The following is a 10,751-nucleotide window of genomic DNA, read 5'->3' as shown; positions in this document are numbered from 1 at the left end:
TATCCTCAAGTCAATTCTCTATGTCTGCGTCTTTATTCCTGTCCTGCCCCTAGGTTCTTCAGAACCTTTTTTTTTTTTTTTTAGCTTCCATATATTTGTGTTAGCATATGGTATTTGTTCTTCTCTTTCTGACTTATGTCACTGTGTATGACAGTCTCTAGGTCCATCCGCCACACTACAAATAACTCAATTTCATTTCTTTTTATGGCTGAGTAATATTCCATTGTATATATGTGTCACATCTTCTTTATCCATTCATCTGGTGATGGACACTTAGGTTGCTTTCATGTCCTGGGTATTGTAAAGAGAGCTGGAATGAATATTGTGGTATAAGACTCTTTTTGAATTATGGTTTTCTCAGGGTATATGCCCAGTAGTGGAATTGCTGGGTCATATGGTAGTTCTACTTTTCATTTTTAAGGAACCTCCATACTGTTTTCCATAGTGGCTGTATCAATTTATATTCCCACCAACAGTGCAAGAGGGTTCCCTTTTCTCCACACCCACTCCAGCATGTATTGTTTGTAGATTTTTTGATGATGGCCATTCTGACCAGTGTGAGTTGATACCTCATTGTAGTTTTGATTTGCATTTCTCTAATGATTAGTGATGTTGAGCATCCTTTCATGTGTTTGTTGGCAATCTGTATATCTTGTTTGGAGAAATGTCTATTTAGGTCTTCTGCCCATTTTTGGATTGGGTTGTTTGTTTTTTTGAAATTGAGCTGCATGAGCTGCTTGTATGTTTTGGAGATTAATCTTTTGTCAGTTGCTTCATTTGCAAATATTTTCTCCCAATTCTAAGAGTTGTCTTCTTGTCTTGTTTATGGTTTCCTTTGCTGTGCAAAAGCTTTTAAGCTTCATTAGGTCCCATTTGTTTGTATTTGTTTTTATTTCCAGTTCTCTAGGAGGTGGGCCATAAAGGATCTTGCTGTGATTTATGTCATAGAGTGTTCTGCCCATGTTTTCCTCTAAGAGCATTATAGTGTCTGGCCTTACATTTAGGTCTTTAATCCATTTCGAGTCTATTTTTGTATACAGTGTTAGGGAGAGTTCTATTTTCATTCTTTTACATGTAGCTGTCCAGTTTTCCCAGCACCACTTATTGAAGAGGCTGTCTTTTCTCTGTTGTATATTCTTACCTCCTTTATCAAGGATAAGGTGACCATAAGTACGTGGGTTTATCTCTGGGCTTTCTATCCTGTTCCATTGATCTATATTTCTGTTTTTGTTCCAGTACCATACTGTCTTGAACTGTAGCTTTGTAGTATAGTCTGAAGTCAGGGAGCCTGATTCCTTCAGCTCCGTTTTTCTTTCTCAGGATTGCTTTGGCTATTGGAGGTCTTTTGTGCTTCCATAAAAATTGTGAAAATGTTGTTCTAGTTCTGTGAAAAATGCCATTGGTAGTTTGATAGGGATTGCACTGACTCTGTAGATTGCTTTGGGTAGTATAGTTATTTTCACAATGTTGATTCTTCCAATCCAAGAATATGGTATATCTCTCCATCTGTTTGTATTGTCTTTAATTTCTCCCATCAGTGTCTTATAGTTTTCTGCATACAGACTTTTTGTCTCCTTAGATAAGTTTATTCCTAGGTATTTTATTCTTTTTGTTGCAATAGTAAATGGGAGTGTTTCCTTAATTTCTCTTTCAGATTTTTCATCATTAGTGTATAGGAATGCAAGAGATTTCTGTGCATTAATTTTGTATCCTGTTACTTTACCAAATCCATTGATTAGCTCTAGTAGTTTTCTCATAGCATCTTTAGGATTCTCTATGTATAGTAGCATGCCATCTGCAAACAGTGACAGTTTTACTTCTTCTTTTCCAATTTGGATTCCTTTCATTTCTTTTTCTTTTCTGATTGCTGTGGCTAAAACTTCCAAAACTATGTTGAATAATAGTGGTGAGTGTGGACAACCTTGTCTTGTTCCTGATCTTAGAGTAAATGGTTTCAGTTTTTCACCACTGAGAACGATGTTGGCTGTGGGTTTGTCATATATGGCCTTTATTATGTTGAGGTAAGTTCCCTCTATGCCTACTTTCTGGAGAGTTTTTATCATAAGTAGGTGTTGAATTTTGTCAAGAGCTTTTTCTGCCTCTATTGAGATGATCATATGGTTTTTATCCTTCAGTTTGTTAATATGGTGTATCACATTGATTGACTTGCGTATATTGAAGAATCCTTGCATTCCTGTGATAAACCCCAATTGATCATGGTGTGTGATCCTTTTAATGTGTGTTGGATTTTGTTTGCTAGTATTTTGTTGAGGATTTTTGCATCTATGTTCGTCAGTGATATTGGCCTGTAGTTTTCTTTCTTTGTGACATCTTTGTCTGGTTTGGGTATCAGGGTGATGGTGGCCTCGTAGAATGAGTTTGGAAGTGTTCCTCCCTCTGCTATATTTTGGAAGAGTTTGAGAAGGATAGGTGTTAGCTCTTCTCTAAATGTTTGATAGACTTCACCTGTGAAGCCATCTGGTCCTGGGCTTTTGTTTGTTGGAAGATTTTTAATCACAGTTTCAATTTCAGTGCTTGTGATTGGTCTGTTTATATTTTCTATTTCTTCCTGGTTCAGTCTCAGAAGGTTGTGCTCTTCCAAGAATTTGTCCATTTCTTCCAGGTTGTCCATTTTACTGGCATAGAGTTGCTTGTAGTAATCTCTCATGATCCTTTGTATTTCTGCAGTGTCAGTTGTTACTTCTTTTTCATTTCTAATTTCATTGATTTGAGTCCTCTCCCTTTTTGTCTTGATAAGTTTGGCTAATGGTTTATCAATTTTGTTTATCTTCTAAAAAACCAGATTTTAGTTACTGATCTTTGCTCTTGTGTCCTCCATTCCTTTTTCATTTATTTCTGATCTTATCTTTATGATTTCTTTCCTTCTGCTAAGTTGGGGTATTTTTTGTTCTTCTTTCCCTAATTGCTTTAGGTGTAAGCTTAGGTTGTTTAGTTGAGATGTTTCTTGTTTCTTGAAGTAGGATGGTATTGGTATAAACTTCCCTCTTAGAACTGCTTTTCCTGCATCCCATAGGTTTTCAGACATCGTGTTTTTATTGTCATTTGTTTCTCCGTAATTTTTGATTTCCTCTTTGATTTCTTCAGTGATCTCTTATTATTTAGTAGTGTACTGTTTAGCCTCCATGTGTTTGTATTTTTTACAGTTTTGTTTTCCTGTAATTGTTATCTAGTCTCATAGCATTGTGGTCAGAAAAGATACTTGATACGATTTCAATTTTCTTAAATTTACCAAGGCTTGATTTGTGACGCAAGATATGATCTATCCTGGAGAATTCTCCATGAGCACTTGAGAAGAAAGTGTATTCTTCTGTTTTGGGATGGAATGCCCTATAAATATCAATTAAGTCTATCTTGTTTCATGTGTCATTTAAAGCTTGTGTTTCCTTATTTATTTTCATTTTGGATGATCTGTCCATTTGTGAAAGTGGGGTGTTAAAGTCCCCTATGCTAACTGTGTTACTGTCGATTTCCCCTTTTATGGCTCTTAGCATTTGCTTTATGTATTGAGGTACTCCTATGTTTGGTGCATATATATTTACAATTGTTATATCTTCTTCTTGGATTGATCCCTTGATCATTATGTAGTGTCCTTCTTTGTCTCTTGTAATAGTCTTTATTTTAATGTCTATTTTGTCTGATATGAGAATTGCTACTCCAGCTTTCTTTTGATTTCCATTTGCATGGAATCTTTTTCCATCCCTTCACTTTCAGTCTGTATATGTCCCTAGGTCTGAAGTGGGTCTCTTGTAGACAGCATATATAAGGGTCTTGTTTTTGTATCCATTCAGCCAGTCTACATCTTTCGGTTAGAGCATTTAATCCATTTATATTTAAGGTAATTATCCAAATGTATGTTCCTCTAACCATTTTCTTAATTGTTTTGTGTTTGTTTTTGTAGGTCTTTCCCTTCTCTTGTGTTTCCTGCCTAGAGAAGTTCCTTTAGCATTTGTTGTAGAGCTGGTTTGTTGGTGCTGAATTCTCTTAACTTTTGCTTGCCTGTAAATGTTTTAATTTCTCCATCGAATCTGAATGAGATCCTTGCTGGGTAGAGTAATCTTGGTTGTAGGTTTTTCCCTTTCATCACTTTAAATATGTCCTGCCACTCCCTTCTGGCTTGCAGAATTTCTGCTGAAAGATCAGCTGTTAACCTTATGGGGATTCCCTTGTATGTTATTTGTTGCTTTTCCATTGCTGCTTTTAATATTTTTTCTTTTTATTTAATTTTTGATAGTTTGATTAATATGTGTCTTGGTGTGTTTCTCCTTCGATTTATCCTGTTGGGACTCCCTGCGCTTCCTGGACTTGATTAACTATTTCCTTTCCCATATTAGGGAAGTTTTCAACTATAATCTCTTCAAATATTTTCTCAGTCCCTTTCTTTTTCTCTTCTTCTTCTGGGACCCCTATAATTCGAATATTGGTGCATTTAATGTTGTCCCAGAGGTCTCTGAGACTGTCCTCAATTCTTTTCATTCTTTTTTCTTTATTTTGCTCTGCAGTAGTTATTTCACTATTTTATCTTCCAGGTCACTTATCCGTTCCTCTGCCTCAGTTATTCTGCTATTGATTCCTTCTAGAGAATGTTTAATATCATCTATTGTGTTGTTCATCATTGTTTGTTTGCTCTTACGTTCTTCTAGGTCCTTGTTAAACGTTTCTTGTATTTTCTCCATTCTATTTCCAAGATTTTGGATCATCTTTACTATCATTTCTCTGAATTATTTTTCAGGTAGACTGCCTATTTCCTTTTCATTTGTTAGGTCTGGTGGGCTTTCACCTTGCTCCTTCATCTGCTGCATATTTCTCTGTCTTCTCATTTTGTTTAACTTACTGTGTTTAGGGTCTCCTTTTCACAGGCTGCAGGTTTGTAGTTCCCATTGTTTTTGGTGTCTGCCCCCACTGGTTGAGGTTGGTTCAGTGGCTTGTGTAGGCTTCCTGGTGGAGGGGACTGGTACTTGTGTTCTAGTGAGTGGGGCTGGATTTTGTCTTTCTGGTGGGCATGGCCACGTCCGGTGGTGTGTTTTGGGGTGTCTGTGAATTTATTATGATTTTAAGCAGCCTCTCTGCTTATGGGTGGTTTGGTGTTCCTGTCTTGCTAGTTGTTTGGCATGGGGCATCCAGCGCTGGAGCTTGCTGGCCGTTGGGTGGAGCTTGGTCTTAGTGTTGAGATGGAGATCTCTGGGTGAGCTCTTGCCAATTGATATTATGTGGGACCGGGAGGTCTCTGGAGGTCTCCAATGTCCTTAACTCAGCTCTCCCACCTCAGAGGCTCAGGCCTGGCACCAGGCCAGAGCACCGAGACCCTGTCAGCCACATGGCTCAGAAGAAAAGTGAGAGAAAAAAAGAAAAAAATAATATAATAAATTTTTAAAATTATTAAAATAACAAATATAAAAAATAATTATAATAATAAAAAAGAGAGCAACCAAACCAATAAACAAATACACCAATGATAATACACGCTAAAAACTAAACTAAGATAAACATAAAAAGCAGAAAAAAATCAGTTGCAGACAGCAAACCTTAAGTCTACAGTTGCTCCCAAATTCCACTGCCTCAATTTTGGGAACATTCGTTGTCTACTCAGGTATTCTACAGGTGCAGGTTATATCAAGTTGATTTTGTGGATTTAATCCACTGCTCCTGAGGCTGCTGGGAGAGATTTCCCTTTCTCTTCTTGCTTTGCACAGCTCCTGGGGTTCAGCTTTGGTTTTGGCCCCACCTCTGCATGTAGGTTGCCTGAGGGCATCTGTTCCCGCCCAGGCAGGACGGGGTTAAAGCAGCGGCTGATTAGGGGGCTCTGGCTCAGTCAGGCCAGGGGGAGGGAGGGGTATGGTAGTTATAATTGGAATGTGGGCTGAGCCTGCAGCAGCAGAGGCCAGTGTGACGTTGCAACAGCCTGAGGTGCACCATGTGTTCTCCCGGGGAACTTGTCCCTGGATCATGGGACTCTGGCAGTGGTGGGCTGCACAGGCTCCCAATGGGGTGTGGGCAGTGACCTGTGCTTGCACACAGGCTTCTTGGTGGCTGCAGCAACAGCGTTAGCATTTCATGCCCATCTCTGATGTGTGAGCTGATAGCCGTGGCTCATGCCCATCTCTGGAGCTCGTTTAGGAGGTGCTCTGCCTTCTGTGGGCAGACAGGGAAAGAATCCCCTCTCCTTGCGCACCCCAAAACAGTGGTCTCTTGCCTCTTAGGCAGTTCCAGGCTTTTCCCCAGACTCCTTCTGGGCTAGCTGTGGTGCACTAGCCCCCTTCAGGCTGTCTTCACACAGCCAACCAACCCCAGTTCTCTCCCTGGGATCTGGCCTCCAAAGCCCGAGCCTCAGCTCCCAGCCCCCACCTGCCCCAGCGGGTGAGCAGACAAGCCTCTCAGGCTGGTGAGTGCTGGTTGGCACTGCTCCTCTGTGCGGGAATCTCTCCACTTTGCCCTCTGCACCCCTGTTGCTGTGCTCTCCTCCGTGGCTCTGAAGCTTCCCCCATGCCAACCCCCTGTCTCTGCCAGTGAAGGGGCTTCCTAGTGTGTGGAAACTTTTCCTCATTCACAGCTCCCTCCCAGAGGTGAAGGTTCCATCCTTATTCTTTTGTATGTCTTCTCTTTTTTCTTTTGCCCTACCTAGGTATGTGGGGATTTTCTTGCCTTTTGGTAAGTCTGAGGTCTCTGCCAGCATTCAGTTGTTCCACATGTGGGTGTATTTTTGATGTATTTGTGGGGAGGAAGGTGATCTCCATGTCTTATTCCTCCGCCATCTTGAAGGTCCCCCTCAGCTGATTCACTTTATTGTACAACAGAAACTAATACAACATTATAAAGCAATTATAATCCAATGAAGATAAAATAAATGATACCTGAGAATTAATCACTTAAATCTAAGGGAACTTAGCATATATACACTATGCTATTTATGATAAGTGGGTTTTTTGTTTGTCTTTAGTGTTTTTCTGTTTGTTTTTTGTAAACCATGCGTAGGAAAATAAGTTGAAATACTTTACAGTCTTCGAAGGCTTATCAAAACTGTTGTTTTTCATAGAAACTTACATGATAAAAGGATCATATTTCATTTTCTTTGATTCAATTAACTAAATCATAAGACAAGCACATCACTCTTGGTTGGGAAAATCAAGAAACTTTCAAAATTAATGGACATGTACTATTTTTTAGTTCATTGTCATTTTACTGAAGGCTAGGATCGTGTTGAAATAGTCTCTAAAACCAAGATCTTACACATTGTTTATAAAATTTTTCTCCTCTAGCATACCTAATAACAAAGAAGTGGATACACATCCCCTAAGAGTCTGGGGGAAACTATACCAAAACAGCTCAAAACAAATTCATTGTTTTCTTGAATCTCTGGTGTCCTCTTAAAAATGCACATGGGGCTTCCCTGGTGGCGCAATGGTTGAGAATCTGCCTGCCAATGCAGGGGACACGGGTTCAAGCCCTGGTCCGGGAGGATCCCACATGCTGCGGAGCATCTGGGCCCGTGAGCCGCAACTACTGAGCCCACGTGCCACATCTACTGAAGCCCGTGTGCTCTACAGCCCGTGCTCCACAACAAGAAAGGCCACCGCAATGAGAGGCCCGCGCACTGCAATGAAGAGTAGCACCCCTCCACTTGCTGCAACTATAGAAAGCCCGCACACAGCAACGAAGACCCAACACAGCCAAAAATAATAAATAAACTTATTAAAAAAAATGCACATGGATTTTGCATCCTATTCCATAATATACATTTGTTTAAATACAAATAGATGAAGATTTCTCTCAACTAAATTTTGGGGGTAAAATTGACGTTACAGAATGATGCATCATATTTATATTTTGACTTTGCATAACTTTGTGCAGAAGTTAAGTTTGAGAAACACAGTGCTTAAGAATGTCAGAGCCTGTATCTGAGACTGAAAAGATGGGATACCATGTAATTTCTCTTTAGAAATACTGGAACGAGAAATGTATGTAACATTTAATTTGAGCCTGTTTCACTACCAGTGTGAAACACTTACATTGAGGCAACCTATTCATTTTTGGTCATTTTGAAATTGTCATAAAGTATTTATTGTTATTTTTAACCAAACCTGAATCCTTGTAATTTTGACTTATGAATCTTAGTTCTGTTCTCAATGTAGTCATAAGTCAATACTCCTAAAAGCATAAACCCCAGAGTTAGACTACATACGAGTGTTTTTCTTAAAGATCAAAACAAATTTTAATATATGTGAAATATGAGTGTGCCCTTTGCCCTTCTGTAATGTGTATGTGTGGCTGGGAGGGGAGAAAGGGAGTGAGAATTACCTGGATCTACTTTTGAGGTGAACAGAATGAATGCATGACCAAGCAAAAAATACATAAAGTCTCTTGTATGGCAATGATGTAATATATTCAATGTCAAAATGAACACTGTTAAATTGTTAAAAACAAATAAACACAAAATCATCCATCTACTTGGGGATATACATTTTGTAGCTAATTCATCTTAATGGACTCAAGTAGTTCTACCTAATCAAACATTCTATAAGAACTGTACAGATATTCTGTCATTGTCAGAATTGGTGCCTGGCAATCTCTCCATTATAAATTTCCTAGTCAAAATTGGCTCTTTTTGAGCAATAACACAACAGAGCATACAAAAGAAACATAAGAAAAATGTTCAGATAACAGTAACAACAATAACAAACTGTCATTTATTTAGTACTTAATATGTGTCAAATGTAGTGCTAGGGGCTTTAGATAAATTATTTTATTTAATCATCACAACACCCACAGACTGAGTATTTTTGTTTCAGTGGAACAGATGAGAAATTGAAATGTAAAGAGAATAACAGGCTTATCTAAGGTCATATAACTAGGTGATACTTGATGAAACCAAGGTTGAAACCAAACTTGGCTTCTAAAATTCTTTATCTCAGTAATTAAACTCCCTTAATATTAATAGTTCTTTCATTGATTGAAAAGATTAAAGCTACCTCTTATTATCTCCCTTATTCTTTTTTGTATTTTCCAAGTTTTCTTAATTCTGTATTACATGTATATCAAAATTATCTAAAATATTGTATTATTTACTTTATTGTATATAACATGAGAGTCTTGTAGTAGTTGTATATTGTTTTAGTCTCTTCCATGATATTTTTTGAAAATAACCTCTTCTCCATTCCATGTACGTCTTATAGAACTATCATTTATGGTACCATGGTTTCTTTGCCTCAGGAATAGACTTTTCACTAAAGCCTAGCTAATCAAGATATTCCACCTCACAGATAACAGCAATTGGTCCAGGAGTTGGTCATGTTGCCCAGAGTCCTTCCCTGGAATTTATAATATGACTCTAGAATAAAGAAGCTTCTCTCCACTGTGGTGTTTGGAAAATATGAATATGAGCCTACTGGTGGCTATTTTTCCTGTAATATGGAGAAGACCTGTCTATAAAAGGAAGCCAAGTAGAGGGAAGCAGAGATGGGAAATAGCTATCTTAATAGTAGTAAATACTAGTTTCAGCCCCTAAAGTTCTTGCTGTTTCCCCTTGTTCATTGTTCTTGCTATTTTCCCCTTGCCTTATTCTGGGGTTGAGTCTAAGAATGTATTATTATTAATTTTAAAGATCTTCAGTTGATTATGATGATTGGCTATGCATGGCAATCATGGGACATGTTAATAATTCATCCCTTTTGGTTTTTGATCTATGTCAGTTTTTCACTAACATTTTTTTCTGAAACACCAGTCACTCAAATACTCCACAGCAAAAAAGAGTTCTTCAGTGCTATTAAAGGGTCTAAAAAGTCCTTCAGTAAAACTGATTAATTGCTGAACCCAGCATTCCTCAATTGCCATTTTTTGGTTAGGTAGTTATTAACATCTTACAAAACACACTTTTGGAAATGCTGAGTGATATACTATATTTATATATAATAATTTGCCAAGATTACATTCATTTTAGCAGCTTAGTATAATTGAAAATTTATCTCTTTTACATGAACTTTTCCCCAATTAACTTTGTGATTGATTAAATCTAAATTCATATCACTGGACTATCCTGCAGTTTCCAGCTAGTCAAGATGATTTTTAATTTCAACTGGAATCCAACATGTTATATTTCTCTGCCAGCTTTGGGTCATTTGAATATTTGATAAGAAGGACTTCTAAAGCTACATTAATGTCTTTGTTCACTATGTTGAATCAGAAAGGGTTAAGGATAGAGTCTCAAGTTATTCTGCCAGAGACTATTTTTCAAGTTAACACTGGTTAATTATTTGATATATTTGATATGTTATTCAACTGCTAATCCACTAACACTTTTATCCTTCAGGCCACATTTTTCTTTCAACTACAAGTATGCCACAAGAGATTTTGTCATTTGGTTTCCTGAAATCAAACTTGATCTTCATACACAGTTTGTTGTGGTCTTTAAGTTGAATACCAAAAATATTTGCCCAAAATATTTCAGTTAGAAATTTTCTGTGGGACTACAGCCCAAGGACCCTTATCTTTAAGTTGGCCAAGACCAAACCAGATTGAAATGGAATATATTAAATTTTATAGAAAAATAAAACAACTCTGAAACAAGAAAACTGATGATTAAAACTTTGTTATGCTATATGTTTTTAAAATTGGTGGCCCGTTACTCAGAATTCCCTCTTATCAAGATATTTAAAATTTCAAAATTAGAAATATAATTTTTGTCACCTGCAAATATTCCTGGAAAAATACACTGAAAATAAGGTTCAAAGTATTTTTTT

The sequence above is a fragment of the Balaenoptera borealis genome (assembly GCF_965194805.1).
Source record: "Balaenoptera borealis genome assembly, chromosome: X".
NCBI classification, from domain to species: domain Eukaryota; kingdom Metazoa; phylum Chordata; class Mammalia; order Artiodactyla; family Balaenopteridae; genus Balaenoptera; species Balaenoptera borealis.
Note: the sequence above shows the minus strand (reverse complement) of the source record.